Source organism: Miscanthus floridulus, chromosome 14 (genome assembly GCF_019320115.1).
Source record: "Miscanthus floridulus cultivar M001 chromosome 14, ASM1932011v1, whole genome shotgun sequence".
NCBI lineage: Eukaryota > Viridiplantae > Streptophyta > Magnoliopsida > Poales > Poaceae > Miscanthus > Miscanthus floridulus.
In genome coordinates, this window is record NC_089593.1 from 36,157,732 (window position 1) to 36,174,048 (window position 16,317).

The following is a 16,317-nucleotide window of genomic DNA, read 5'->3' on the forward strand; positions in this document are numbered from 1 at the left end:
AGCTAACGTGGCCAGTGATGTGGATGGTCCACGTGTCCACTTTTTATTGGGCCACAAGGCTTGCTGTGATAGGTTCTCATTTTCGTCACTAAAGTAAATAGAAATTCGTCATAGAATCAATTACCAAATCGTCACAGAAAGGTCAGATAATTCATCACAACTGCACATGCTGATTTCATTAAAGAATGCAAATAATACTTGAATGACCAAAAGCTTCCGTAAATTAATAGATCCAGTATTCCAATGACCAATAACTTAATGAACAATTCTAAACTCGGTTCACTTAACTCACTAGACATCATATTTGAACTACTAGTTTCATCTCAGTTCACATTAACATCACAGGAAATAATAAAAAGTTGCCAACCAGCAGCAACATATGTTACTACATAAACAAAATCACCAGCAGACCCCTTGCTTAATGAACCAGTAGCTACGAGCAGCGCTCATGTCGAAGAAGCATTGTTGATGGCCAAGATACGCTTGAGCAGCGCATTGTTCTCCTCCATTACCTTGTTGTTTATCTCTGTCAGCTTCTTGTACTCCTCCATCTCCTTTTGTGTCCTCACCAGCTTTTCCTCAGCTTCTTCACTTCTCTTCCTGAGTTCATCGATTTCACCTTGTACAACAGCCGTACTTTGAAGATAGAAGAAGCACCTTAGTTGCCAGGGGTGTGTGGGAGGAGACAGTTCAGTTTGTCAAGGCAAGGAAATGTATATTATGCATTTTCGCTATGAGGGTGCTTCTAGCTTTCAAGGTGCAACCGATCAATCTGAATATTGATGCAGAGATTGTGGAAAGGTGATAAAAAACGATGCCTTCACAAACCTAATTGAATACATCCTGTCATATCCACCGCTTACAAATCTGTACAATAAATTTGGTAGAAATTAATGAAAACAATATATGGCCTACTGCAGAGATATTTGGTATATCTGCAAATAGATGGTGCTCTGAGATGACATCAACAAAAATGAATAATATATCTTGAATAAAATCGATGCTGCCATGTAACAAAATATAAGACTTAAGAGAGGATATGCTGACTGAAAGTGTGATTGAACACTATATTATAAAAGGTGTGACATGATGTTTAAATGACAGACGGACAATTCTTTAAATAAGATTTTAGGACATCTACGTAGGTCACAGCTACTGCAATAGAAATTAATGAAAACGGCAACAGAGCCATACTCAACAAAGTTCTGGTATCATTGATTACAAATTATGTAAAAAACAAATCAGAATAAGAAACATTTAGTACAGCTTAAAAGTTCAAAGAGATATAAATTTTTAATGCCACACATATTATTGTTGTTTGTCTACTAAGATGGAAACAATTCCAGTTAAGAAGATACACGGTTGAATCACAGCGGTAATAAATATTATTGTTGTTTGACTATTTATAAGTGATTAGACAAAGTGACGTGCTATACGGAGTATTGTTTACCGGAGTTCTGATAAAAAAATTACAGTGCAGCCGGCAGTGGTATTTCTCTTGAAGACCTAGTGATAGTCAGGAAGGAATGAAATTTGCTACTAACCTGATGAGCGACGACTCCAGATAAGATCCTATTTGCCAGCCTTTTCCTTCCTCTTTTGCTTGATTGTGTTGCTGAGAACCTACATGTCACCAGACACCAGTGATCAATCAATGCCACAAAATGTTCCTGCATCACAGTCAGCTGGAGAGAAGCCAAGAACAGTAATTCACCTTGGCACGATGTGTCTGATCACGATCCAGTAGATACGGAGGAAGAGCACCCTCTTGGACATCATCATCAACCTTCTGTCGTTTAGTTGATTCATCGTGCATTTTCAGGCTGCAAAAAAGCCAATTCAAGCAGAGACCCACGTAACTACAACAGCCCTTAGCACCAAGCAACTACAACAGCACAAGGCATGCAATCATCAACAACAGGGGCACATGAACAACAAAACCAAAAGGGCATAAACTTATCAGATCAGAACCGTACATTGTGGGCATCCTTCGAGCGCCTGTGCACCTCGCGCGCCTCACGCTTGCGCTTGCGCTCCTCATGGTCCAGGCGCTTGCCATGGCGCTTCTGGTGAAGCTCGATGTGGTCCCCCTGCGGCTGCAATCACACTCGTGCACGGGAAAATATTAGCACGAAACTTGTAAAAAAATCGCGAAAAAAACAATGAATAAATGGGAAGAGCGGTAAGATTAAGACATATGAGGGCTAGCTAGGGGCATGGAGAGCCTCAGATTCGAGGAGGCGCGGAGAAGGGAAGGGGGCTTACCATGTCGACGGAACCCTGAAGCTCGGGTTTTGGGTGGGGGAGGAGGAACGAGAGGCGAAGAGGGATATCGGGGCTTAGGGCACCAGTAGTGCGAGCGGCGGCGGCCTTCTGCGCGAGCGGGGGCAGGCGAGCAGCGCCGGCCTCCTACGCGGTGGAGGGAGCGGCGGCGGAAGTTGGGAGGCAAAGGCGATGCTGCGCGAGAGGAAGAAAAGATAGATGGGCTTTTTGAGATCTTGTACCACGACAAGCTGCTGCTCAGGCACCACCACCAGGAAGCCTCGTATCCAGCTCGTGCCCGCCTCTCTCCCTCGGAGGTCGTGCTCGAGGAGGGGCGCGAGGTCGTGCTTGAGGAGGGGCGCGAGGTCGTGCTTGCACGAGCGCCACCGCCAGTAAGGAGGCCTGGGCCATGAGCTCCTGAAGGATCTGAGCGTGGGGGCGCGCTGCTTCTAGAGGAGTGCCCTGGCCGTGCGCTGCAATCGGAGAAGAGCGGGAGAGAAGAAAAGGGGCGGCGGCGGCGGCTGGTGACGGGAAGAAATGAGAGAGGATGAGGGTTAGGGTTCGAGGTGACCCTATTTTATACTTCCTTGGCGCATGGTAGCCGTTCGATCATGAATCAATGGCCAGCAAATTATGGGCCAAGTACAGTAATGGGCCAATTTTAGGGTTTAGGTCTATTAATATATCTGTTGTTTTTATTTTGAATTTTTGAGAACTTTCATCTTTAATTTTTTGGTTATTAAATGAATTCAAATGAAAAATCCGTAAAAAACTTGGATGTGATGGTTTTTTCCCTAAAAATTTCTAAAATCATGCTTCAGCATTTAAGCTTGATCAAATTTGGATGTGACAATGTTTTACATATTTTAAAATTTGAAATTTGAAATTTGACAAGTTCAAACCAAATTTTAAAACCCTAAATGATTTCAGATGTAAAAGTGATGAATACAAAAGTTGTTCAACTTGTCAAGATCTACAACTTTTGTTTTGGTCATCTTGTCATTTGGCAAAATTTGAACCTTTCAAATTTGAAATTTTAAAAAATGACAAGTTCGAACCAAAATTTGAGACCCAAATTGATATCAACATAAACAGTGATGAGTACCAAAGTTGTTCAACTCATTAATATCTACAACTTTTATTTTAGTCAATTTATCATTTGACAAAATTTGAACCTTTCAAATTTGAAATTTTGAAAAACGACAAGTTCGAACTAAAATTTGAGACCCAAAATTATTTCAACATAAAAAGTGATGAATACAAAAGTTGTTCAACTCATTAATATCTACAATTTTTATTTTGGTCATTTCTTCATTTGACAAATTCTTAGCACACATTGTTTACTAATCTTACACATGTATTATATAGTTTATAAAACCTTATGAGAGATGTGTCACATTTGTAAACAATGTCGTTACCACTTGTCGTATGAAGAAATAACCAATACAAAAGTTGTAGATCTTGATGAGTTATTCAACTTTGGTATTTATCACTTTTTCAGCTAAAATCATTTGGGGTACCAAAATCTTGTCTGAAGTTGTATTTTTTTTGAAATTCAAAATTTAAATTGCTCAAACTTTTCATATGTATATATTGATAAAACCAACAAAATAAATTGATAGAGAATGATTTTATAAAATTTTAGGAAAAAATCATTAGATTTGGAGTTAGTATGAGAAAGAAAAACTAGTTACAAAGTTGACCCACAGATTAAAAAAAGAAATAATACTGTTCACTGCGATCATGTAAGGATCATCTAGAACAGTGTGATTTCTCTTTTTAATCTATGGGTAAACTTTGTAACTAGTTGTTCTCCCTCATACTAACTCCAAATGTGATGGTTTTTTTTCCTAAAAATTTCTAAAATCATGCTTCAGCATTTAGGTTTGATCAAACTTGGATGTGACAATGTTTTACACATTTTAAAATTTGAAATTTGACAAGTTCAAACTAAATTTTCAAACCCTAAATGATTTCATATGCAAAAGTGATGAATACAAAAGTTGTTCAAATCATTAAGATCTACAACTTTTATTTTGGTCATCTTGTCATTTGACAAAATTTGAACCTTTCAAATTTGAAATTTAAAAAAATGACAAGTTCGAACCAAAATTTGAGACCCAAAATGATTTCAACATAAAAAGTGATGAGTACCAAAGTTGTTCAACTCATTAATATCTACAACTTTTATTTTGGTCATCTTGTTATTTGACAAAATTTGAACCTTTCAAATTGGAATTTTTGAAAAACAACAAGTTCGAACCAAAATTTGAGACCCAAAATGATTTCAACATAAAAAGTGATGAATACCAAAGTTGTTCAAATCATTAATATCTACAACTTTTATTTTAGTCATATTGTCATTTGAAAAAATTTGAACCTTTCAAATTTGAAATTTTGAAAAACGACAAGTTTGAACCAAAATTTGAGACCCAAATTGATTTCAACATAAAAAGCCATGAATACCAAAGTTGTTCAACTCATGAATATCTACAACTTTTATTTTGGTCATTTCTTCATTTGACAAATTATTAGCACACATTGTTCACTAATCTTACACATGTCTCATATAGTTTATAAAACCTTATGAGAGATATGTCACATTTGTGAACAATGTCATTACCACTTTGTCATATGAAGAAATGACCAATACAAAAGTTGTAGATCTTGATGAGTTATTCAACTTTGGTATTTATCACTTTTTCAGCTGAAATAATTTGGGGAACCAAAATCTTGTCTGAAGTTGCATTTTTTTGAAATTCAAAATTTAAATTGCTCAAATTTTTCATATGTATATATTGACAAAACCAACAAAATAAATTGATAGAGAATGATTTTAGAAAATTTTAGGAAAAAAATCATCAATTATCATGTTATACATTTACAAATAGAAAAACATGCATGCCTTTATCACAAAACGGTGAGTGCTCCAGTGGTAACGCACCAACAAGTCTTGCAGCAGGTCGTGGGTTCGAATCTCCCTATGTGCGCTATTTTTTGGCAAAAAAGGGAGGCGGATGCAGGTCCACCTGGACAGTGTGGGCCACGCTGCCCCACTTGTTCACTGCCACGTCCTCATGCTGAGACCCGCTAGTGGGACCGCATCGCCACGTCTTCGAGGTTGGGACCCAATGGTGGGACCACATCGCCATGTCCTCAAGGTGGGACCTGTTGGTGGGACCACGGCGCCATGTCCTCGAGGTGGTACACGAGCCAAACGATCTATGACGATTTAGTTTTGTTGTTTTATGATGATTCTTTTGTTTTCGTCATTATTCTTCGTGCCAAAGCTCCGTCACTTGTTACTTATGACGAAGCTGGAAATTTCATCATAGAAAGCGCTTGTTCTGTGATGAAATTTGTAAGCGTCATGACTGAATCATCATTGATGAACACATTTCTAGTAGTGTATCCTGTCGTAGCTACACCTGAGGAGTCGACGGCTACTTCCCCTACACCTGCACCATCCCCAGCTGTCCCCATGGTGGATGAGGAGATTGGCTAGAAGTGCAAGTACTACTTCAAGCCAGCTCCAGAGACAGCCTACTACCACACCCTCCTCACTCACGTGCTGGACGACTACTTCCCCGACTTGCACGCCTCCATCAGCTACCACTATGCCAAGTACCAGCATCCATTGGAGGCTACCTTCTAGAAGGTAGAGCTGGTGGTCACCGCTTGGAACGACATCAAGAATGGACATGAGTTGGAGACTGTCCACTGTGCCCCTGCCAGGAGAGCCCATGCCTTGGATGGCATGGAGGATGCAACACAGAACGCCTACATCCACTACCATGGGCGTCACTTTGAGGCTATGAGGGAGGATCGCTTTAGGTTCCTTCCTCGCAATGATCATGAGGGTGTTTGGCAGGTCTTGGCTCCACCAGAGAGTGACCCAACTCTAGAAGCAACGGTGCAGCATGTCCATGCTATGCAGGGGGTGGATGAGGAAGTCAAAGGAGAACTGCGTGCATCTCAGAGGGCTCAGAGACGCCTCCAGAAGTAAGTGGATGAACTTCGAGCACAACTTGGGCAGCCTTCGATCTACAAGAAGAAGCGCCGGTCCTTCACCATGATTGACACCGCTCCATAGGTGTTAGGTGCCTTGATCTAGATTACCACGTCGTTAGTTCATGTTTCATATTTAGTTTTGTTTGGTCTTGTGAACTTGGATGATTAGATGTTTAATTTGTAAACTTGGTTGATTTGGTATTTGCTTGATTGCTGGAAGTTTGTGGGCATGTCCACAACTTTCTTAGATTGGAACTTTAAGTTTAGAATAAAATCTTAATGCAGATGCTTCGCTTTATCTTATCTCTGCTGTGCTGAATTCTGGAGCAGCCTGTGTTCTTTATCTGGTATCTCGAAATCTGGGTTGTCAAAAATTCTGAAATTTTTGTGGAGATAACTAGACCTCTATATCTTTCAAATGTCTCTTTAATCACGTCAATAGCTGTTCAGGTTTGTGAGATCTAGCTGACACAAGTTGATGTTCCTGCGCTATCTGGAACCCAGAACAGATTCGGTTTAGCTCTACTTTTGACCATGTGTGTGTTAGAATCTGTAAAAGTGATCTAAATAAAAGTTGTAGCTGATCTCCTAAGCTTTCTAACAAATCTTGGTGCACCTCTGTTGGATCTCTGAAACTCGAGTTATAACAGTTTTACTGAACTGCTGAATTTGAATCTTGTCCAGAAAATTCTCTGCATTGTTTCTTATCTTTTGTAAGCTCTCTATAATTGGAAAATCTCTAAATTTTGTGCAGTTGTTAGAAAACAGATGGCCGCAAGAGGAGGAAGAGGCAGAGGCCGTGGTCGTGGATGTGATGCTCTCGTAAATCCACCACCACCGCCACCTATGACCATGGAACAAATATTGAGAATGCAAGCGCAGCTGAGGCAAGCTATGATGCAGCGCTTGGACAATGAACCTGCAAGAGGACCACCGCCTATTCAGGTTAGAGATAAGCGTGGAGAGTTTATGAAAGGTTGACCATCGGTGTTCACCCATGCCTCAGACCCTATGGAGGCAGATGATTGGTTGCGTGCTGTGGAGAAACAACTGAACATAGCACAATGCAACGACCTTGAGAAGGTGTTGTACGCTTCTGGACAACTCCAAGGAGCTGCTCAGGATTGGTGGGAATCATTCCAGTTTGGACATCCCAACAATGCTCCTGCTATCACCTGGCAGGAATTCAAGGACAATTTCCGGTCATACCATATTCCCGATGGACTAGTGGAACTGAAGCAAGAAGAATTCAGGTCCCTCAAGCAAGGATCCATGACTGTGGCGGAGTATCGGGACAACTTTGCACAACTATCACGCTATGCTCCAAATGATGTAGTGGACGACAAGGATAAGCAATGCCGTTTCCTCAAGGGACTCTATGATGGACTGCAGCTCCAGCTGATGTCTAATACCTACCCTAACTTCCAGTCTTTGGTGAATCGCGCTATCGTGATTGACGATAAGCGTAAGGAGATGGAAGCTAAGAAGAGAAGGCTCCAAGGGCAAGCTTCTAGAAGCAACACTCGCCCACGTGCTTATCCCCAGCAAGGTTTCCAGCAGAGGAATCAAGGACCAACTCACCAGGGAAACCGTGGTCAGTATCCTCAGTGGAACCAGTTCCAGCAACGCCCTCAGTACCAGCAATAGTTTGGGAATCAGCGTCCCCCGCAATAGACCAGCAATCCTACAACACGCCAGGGAGTGCCCAACAATGCTCCTGTGAAGAGTGGTGCACCCAACAATCCCAACGCCTGCTATCGCTGTGGAGAAGTAGGTCACTATGCTCATCAGTGTCCTAAGAAGCAGAACCAACAAGCACCTCAGAACCAGACTGGCAATCAGAAGTTCAACGCCCAATCACCTCACACTACGAAGGTGAACTATGTGTCATCTGATGCAGCTCAGGAGACGCCTAAGGTCATGTTGGGTACATTCAGCGTCAACTCTATCTCTGCTACCGTACTTTTTGATTATGGTGCTTCGCATTCTTTTATCTCCCAAGCTTTTGTTAGAATGCATACCATACCTTTGTGTGCCATGAAAAACCCCATACTAGTAAATTCCCCAGGAGGTAGTATGCCCGCTTCTTATTGGAGCCCCTCAACTAGCATTTCCTTAAGGGGGGTAGACTTCAAAGTGAAGCCTATTGTGTTGAGAACAGCAGGAATTGATCTTATTCTGGGAATGGATTGGATGAAACAACACCGGGCAGTGATTCAGTGTCAGGAGAAATCTGTGGTTGTGACATCTCTCAACGGAGATAGAATCTGTGTAGAAGTGGTAGTGCAAGCTCAGCCTACATCCATAGTGAACCAGCTAGATGGTGAAGTCAATGAACAAGATCGTGTCGTGGAGGATTTCTCGGATGTCTTCCCCGATGACTTGCCAGGTATGCCACCTAACCGAGACATTGAATTCATTATTGAATTATTACCTGGAACTGCACCAATAGCTAAACGTCCATATAGAATGGGAGTTAATGAATTAGAAGAGCTTAAGAAACAACTAAAAGAGTTGCAAGAAAAAGGTTTCATACGCCCCAGTTCTTCCCCATGGGGGGCAGCTGTGATCTTTGTGGATAAGAAGGATGGTAGTCAACGGATGTGTGTGGATTACCGTTCACTTAATGAGGTTACAATCAAGAATAAGTACCCTTTGCCTAGGATTGATGATTTGTTTGATTAGTTGAGAGGAGCCCATGTGTTCTCAAAGATTGATCTCCGCTCAGGGTATCATCAGCTTAAGATTCGAAACTCAGACATACCCAAGACAGCATTCACTACACGGTATGGATTATACGAGTACACCATTATGTCTTTTGGATTGACCAATGCACCTGCATACTTCATGTATCTGATGAATAAGGTGTTCATGGAATTTCTAGATAAATTTGTGGTGGTATTCATAGATGATATACTAATATTCTCCAAGACTGAAGAAGAACATGCTAAACATATAAGGTTGGTCTTGCAAAAGCTTAGAGAACATAAGTTGTACGCTAAGCGGAGCAAGTGTGAGTTTTGGTTGAAGGAAGTCTCTTTTCTAGGTCATGTAGTCTCCAATGGTGGAATAGCAGTGGATCCAGGCAAAGTGCAAGATGTATTGAATTGGAAACCACCAACCACTATAAGTGAGAGTCATAGCTTTTTGGGATTGGCTGGATACTACAGAAGGTTCATTGAAGGTTTTTCCAAGCTAGCCAAGCCTATGACAGCTCTGTTAGAAAAGAATGCCAAGTATGTATGGTCGGATAAATGCCAGGCAAACTTTGAGGAGCTAAAGAAGAGATTGACTATAGCTCCAGTATTAATTCTGCCAGATTTAAGCAAGAACTTCTCTATATATTGTGATGCATCCCATTTGGGCCTTGGATGTGTGCTTATGCAAGAAGGAAGAGTGGTGGCATATGCATCTAGACAACTAAGGAAGCATGAGTTGAATTATCCTACTCATGACTTGGAATTGGCAGCTATGGTTCATGCTTTGAAGATCTGGAGACATTATCTAATTGGACATAAGAGTGATATCTATACTGATCATAAGAGTTTGAAGTATATCTTTACCCAATCAGATCTGAATCTGAGACAATGTCGTTGGTTAGAATTGATCAAAGACTACAAATTGGAAGTGCATTATCACACAGGAAAAGCAAATGTCGTAGCTGATGCAGTTAGCAGAAAGAGCTATGCCAATGGACTTCAGATGACATCTATGTCAGCAGAGTTGTGTGCTGAAATGGAGTATCTCAACTTGAGCCTTGTCACTAATGCAATGGAATTGGTGATAGAGCCTACATTGGAGCAAGAGATACGAAAAGGTCAATTGGAGGATGAAAAACTTAAGGAGATAGCAGAGAATGTAGTGCATGGAAAGGCACCTGGATTCAGAATGGATGAGAATGGCACTCTTTGGTTTGGAAAAAGGATATGTGTACCTGAAGTGAAGGCTATCCGTGATGCAATTCTGCAAGAGGCCCATGAGTCTGCTTATTCTGTACATCCTGGAAGTACCAAGATGTACTTGGATCTCAAGGAGAAGTATTGGTGGTATGGTTTGAAGAGAGATGTGGCAGAGTATGTGGCTTTGTGTGACACTTGTCAAAGAGTGAAAGCTGAGCATCAAAGACCTGCAGGGTTACTACAACCAATGAAGATTCTTGAATGGAAATGGGAAGAAGTTGGTATGGATTTTATTGTAGGATTGCCCCGCACTCAAAGAGGCTATGATTCAATATGGGTAATAGTGGATTGACTCACCAAGGTTGCTCACTTTTTACCAGTCAAGACTACCTATATGGGTGCAAGATTAGCAGAGTTGTACATGGAAAGAATAGTGTGCTTACATGGTGTTCCCAAGAAAATTGTGTCGGATAGAGGCACTCAATTTACATCACAATTCTGGCATAAAGTACATAGATCTTTGGGGACAAAGTTGAATTTCAGTTCCGCTTACCATCCACAAACTGATGGATAGACTGAAAGGATCAACCAGATTTTGGAAGATATGTTGAGAGCTTATGCACTTCAGTATGGTGATAGTTGGGATAAGAGTCTGCCATACGCAGAGTTCTCGTATAACAACAGTTATCAGAAGAGTCTCAAGATGGCACCTTTCAAGGCGCTGTATGGGTGTAAGTGTAGAACGCCTTTGTTCTAGAATCAGACTGGAGAAACTCAAGTGTTTGGACTCGATGTCCTTAGAGACGTGGAAGAACAAGTGAGAATGATTAGAGACAATTTGAGAGTGGCTCAGTCTCGACAGAAGAGTTACGCTGATACCCGCAGAAGAGAGCTGACTTTCGAAATTGGTGATTATGTGTATTTGAAGGTGTCGCTAATGAGAAGTGTGAGAAGATTCAATATGAAGGGAAAGTTAGCACCAAGGTATATTGGACCTTTTAAGATCCTAGAGAGACGTGGAGAAGTAGCTTATCAGTTGGAACTGCCTAAGAGTTTGTCAGGTGTGCACGACGTGTTCCATGTTTCCCAATTGAAGAAGTGTTTGAGGGTACTAGAAGAGCAAATTCCGTTGGAAGAACTTGCTGTCAAGGAAGATCTTACTTATGAAGAGTATCCGATAAAGATCTTGGAAACTGCTGAAAGAGTTACAAGAAGCCGAACTATAAAGATATGCAAGGTGTAGTGGAATCGATATACAGAGGATGAGGCTACTTGGGAAAGAGAAGAGGATCTGAGAAAGACTTATCCCCAATTGATTGAGTAAGCAATCACCCGAATCTCAAGGACGAGATTCATCTTAAGGGGGGTAGAATTGTAACACCCTAAAATTTGCACTCTTTTAAAATAGCTAAATTGATTTATTTATGCAATTATGTGTGCATACAAATGTAGGAAAATAATAATTTTATAAAACTAAAAACAAATATAAGATTAGCTACAAGTGATGCATACATGCTACTGCATATTATTTTGTGAATGTTTGGAATTGATTAAAGATTTCAAAGAGAATTAAAATTTGAATTTAAAAATGGATTTGGAAAATTGTTAAAAAAGGAAAAAGAATCATTTTCTCTCCCTCCCTTCTTGATTTTTGGCCCACAGGCCTTTCCTTCTGCTGGCCCTGCTCCCTCCCACTGACCCAACCAGCCGCTGGCCCATCTCCTCCCCGCAGCCCAGCTCGGCCTCCCCCTTGCACGCTGCGCGGCCCAGCACCTGCGCCGGCCCAGCCTCGCTCGGGCCTGACTTTCCGCGGCCGTCCAGCAACCGTCGCCGTGCCTCCTTCCCCAGCCACTGACGCCCGGGCCCCACCTATCGGCGCCGTCCCCTTCCTCCCGCGCGTTCCGCAACCGCCAGCGCGCACGTCAGCCGAAACCGCCGCCCGCGCCCACGTCGTGCGTCGTGGGAGCGCCCCTCCCCGCGCCTGGCCTCTTTAAATTGGAGCCTGCACCCGAGCCGTCCCCCTGCTGCCTCTCCCCACTCCGTTTTCGCCCTCGCCCATGCCACAGAGGTCACAACAGCCGCACATAGGAGCTCCACCGACTGTTGTCCGCTCGTCCGCGCGGACAACCATCCCAAAGCCGCCGGCGACATCGTTTTTCCCCGCTGTGAGCCTCCCCTCGCTCTCCTCTTTCTCCCCGACCTTTTCCCTTGGCTTTTGGCGGCCTGTATGGCCATTATTGCATGCGCCCCGTGAGCTTCGGCCGCCAGCCATGGCGGCCATCGCGCCACTCGTGTCCTCCGGCCGCCGTATCGGCATGCCCGAGGTCCCCTTCACCCCTCGCTCTCCCGATGTCCTTGGTTGCACAAACCGAGACCTCCATGGCCTCGTTTCCCGTGCGCCGACGAGGTTCTTGCCGTCAGCCATGGCGCCTAGCCGCCTGAAGCTACTGTTCCGGCCGCCATCATTTTCTCTCTCCCTCGGATCCATTTCTGGCTGCTCATTTCTAATCCGACGGCCACCAGTGGAAGATACCCCTTCGTGGGTCAATTTGCTAAAGAGACCCTGTAATTTTCTAAGTCCTAACCGGTAGTCCAAAGCGTATTTCCCCGAATACGCATTCTCGTTTTGAAAGCGTAAAGTTCACTGCTTTAGTCTAAGATACGTTTTTAGTATTTACAGAAATGCCATTTGAACTGTTTTGCTTATAAAATTGTCGTTTTAGCTCCGAATTGATCCGTTCAAATCGTGTTTGCTTCGTAATTCCATAATCTACATGTTAGAACCACTGTTAGTCAAGTTTGGAACTTTTTAATTTCATGGTTAGATTTAATTAAATATATTGCTATAGGAAATCCCGTTTAAATCGTAACTTTCGCATTTTAGCTCCGTTTTTCGTGAACTTCGCGTTGACGTGATCGTAGCGAGACGTAGATTATTTTCACAAACATTTTATCTTGTTTTCTATACTATTGGTGTACTATTCTAATGATAGGAATGTTTGCTTTGCATGAATGCTTTTGGAATGTTGTATGTTGCCGTGTTGGTCGTGTTCAGACGGTGAGGAGAACGTTGGAGACCAAGAATTCTTCGACGACCAGCAGGACCAGCAAGAGTTTGTGAACCAAGACAAGTATAGCCTGGGCCTACCTTGATGTCCTATTTCACTTTAATCAATTACTCATGTGCATGTGTCTAATTTTGATAACCCTAAGGATATTCTAGACATTTGATGACTTGTTCCCTTGACTCCTATGGGGTAATTGCATATGGGTAGATTGCTAGTGCTCTAACTGAACTTGATCTACATGATGATTAATGATTCTATGGAACTAAGAGTTTAACATGATTTATAACAACTGTTCCATAGGGCGAAGGTGCAAATGACCTTTGATCATGTTGCTCCCGGCCCTCCATAAGGACTTATCTATCGGCAAAAGCTGGGATTGACAGTGCAACCGGGAGAGTCATATGGCTCTGACTTTAGCTCAGTAGTAGGATCTTTTCTAGCTAGTTAGAGGTTACCTTTTTGGCGCAAATGGGGCTTGCCACGTTGGGTATAGGGCTGCCTCTGTTCCTATGAGTATAGCCGCGATGGATATGTGCCATAGGAAAGGGGGGTTCCTACATCTGCCTGCCAAGGAAACCTAGTGGCCCTAACTTGTTAGAGAAACCTATGAAATGGCTTCATAGTGTACCCTGCCCGCTCACCTTGGCAGTGACATGGGAGTAATTAACCCGGGCATATGGGAATCACGACTCGCGGTGAATGTGCACCACCTCTGCAGAGGGTAACAAACTGTTATAACAGCCGTGCTCACGGTTACGAGCGGCCCGGAAAACTCACAGAATAACTGGATACTTGTTGTTGATCACTTAAGTTGTTCTACGATGATGTATGGTACACTTGACCCTGATATATGTTCTTATGGGATTAAATGGGAGCTTAAGCATAACTTGATAATATCTGATAAATATCTGATAATAAAAGCTTGTCGTACTAAAAATGCTAACTGCAGTGAACCAGTGTCAACCTTTTGAGCTTCATAACCCCATGTTAACTTGTTAAGTACAGGATGTACTTATGCTTGTTTATTTTCTTTATTTGGATAAAAATCCCGGATGGGTAACAGATGACAACGGGTATGACGATTTCCCTGATGATTTTTAGACTTGTGGTCAACCAGTTGACCTTCCCTGTGATGAAGCCCACGAGAGTTTTATTATCTTTTTATTTTCCGCTGTGTGATGTGAGACTAAGTTGTATTATGGGTCTGATGTAAGGACACTGTGATGATACTTTATGTAATTTGTCAGCTTATGTGTGTGATTGATTCCTGGGCACACACGAGTTTTGTGCATTCAAATTTATCTTTAAAATTGGGTGTGACAAGCGACGCCATCCACCGTCCGCCCCTCGCCGGGCGACCCCGCCGTCCACCCTCTCACCGACGGACCCCGACGATGTCTGCCCCTCGCCGAGCGACCCTGCCGCCGCCCCTTCCTCGTGGAGCGACCCCGCCACCGTCCAGAGGCACCGGCTCCAGCGCCGCCTCTCACACTGTGCGTCGGTTATTCACCTTGACGAGCTCATGGGTGTTGGCTCCTGTCTCTCTGATTCTACAACGCCCAGTCTGTTTCTGCAGGGCGGGAGCTCGTGGCGGCGCTGTTGGAGAGCCCTAGGATCCACGACGTGGCCGACCGACTAAAGGCCACGCCGAAGAGGCGGATCTTGGCAGGGCAGGAGGCGGCGTCGAGGCACGTCTATGTGTTCCAGCGGGAGTACGCCATGGTGGATCCGGTGCGCGTCGAGGTGCGTGGAGTTGCGTTGTCGCGGCTCGATCAAATAGGGTTGGGTATTCATAGGTGATAGGTCGTTTCCCCCTGGCCTTTGGGTGATAAAAATGGGATCTTGTTATGTCGGTGATGGAGTTCCTTTAATTGTGTAGCTGCTGATTTTGCGTAGCTCAGTGGTGATTTGTGCTGTAAAGATGAATTTTGTTTCCTGGCCAAATCATGTGGGTTGCTGTCGAGACAAAGGGCTTAGGTTCTGAACTCTAAAGTAGTGGATGGGGCAAGTCTTCGTAGTTTCACTTCACTCGATTTGGGAATTGCTTTGGGACAAAGCAGAGACCTTTTGGGGGCCAAGGATAAAGCAGGGATTCTTGTGCTGGGAGCATTGGGGACATTGTCAGGTGCTGCTGCTTTCTGTAAAATTGGGGTTTGGCAGTCATCTTAGGAGCTCTTTTTACCCTTTATTGGCTGGTCTCGTAGGTTTTGATTTGTATCTTGACCAACTTTCTGAATTGTTATGATTTACTATTATTGGAACCAGACTTTTTTTTGTGGACCTTGGAACAATCTGGTTGGGTCTCTGCCTGAAATAGTCTAAATTGACTCCTTCTGAAAAGTGACTATAGGAATAGGATGATATTCGTGTCGTTTGATGAATACGGATTAAAGCTGTACTGGATTACAATGCCAATATGTAGTTCCAATCTTTGCAATCGCATTTGGTGTAGACTTTGGTCGTGAACAGTTCCTAAAGCTAGCTGTTGCTGCCTATTTGGTTAAATTCTGTGTTGCAACAAAGTTGGCGTCTTCTAGAAACTTTGGGTCTTATTTCTAATGTGATTTGGTGTTACTAGAAAATTGCCTTCTTGATCGAGTATGTGCTTTTGCTTGCTGGATTCAGTTTGACGCTGTTGGTACGTGGTTGTCGGCCATCGTGCTATTGGTTTGTTGTAGGTTTTGGTTACCTCACCGTGTAGGGGAGGTGCTGCCGAAATTTACAATTGGCACTATTATGTTCGTTTGTTGCAGGAGAGGCTATTGTAAGGATCATTCCCCACCGTCCTTGACTCGTCACTTTGCAGGACAGCAAGGTGAGGCATCCTACACCCCTCTTTCCATATCATGTTTGTATCTCACATAACCTAGCTAGGCATCTCCTGTTCGAAAGAGATACGGTTGAAAATATGCAGATCTTTGCATATCTATAACCATATCTGTTTTGAATTGTCCTCGTTTTTTGGACAACTGGAGGATGTGTAGATGGAGTTAGTTTCCATGCTCTACTCGGATCCAAGACAGAGTTTCAGCAGCATCTCCTTGTTGTTCTCTAGATACACAATCTCCCTGCTAGGA

The 16,317-nt window shown here is 43.1% G+C and overlaps 1 pseudogene; it reads right to left on the minus strand.

The window, feature by feature from the left end:
• Positions 1–1,542: 1,542 nt before the first annotated feature.
• Positions 1,543–12,444, minus strand: LOC136503341 (uncharacterized; annotated as a pseudogene).
• Between the last annotated feature and the right edge of the window lie 3,873 nt (positions 12,445–16,317).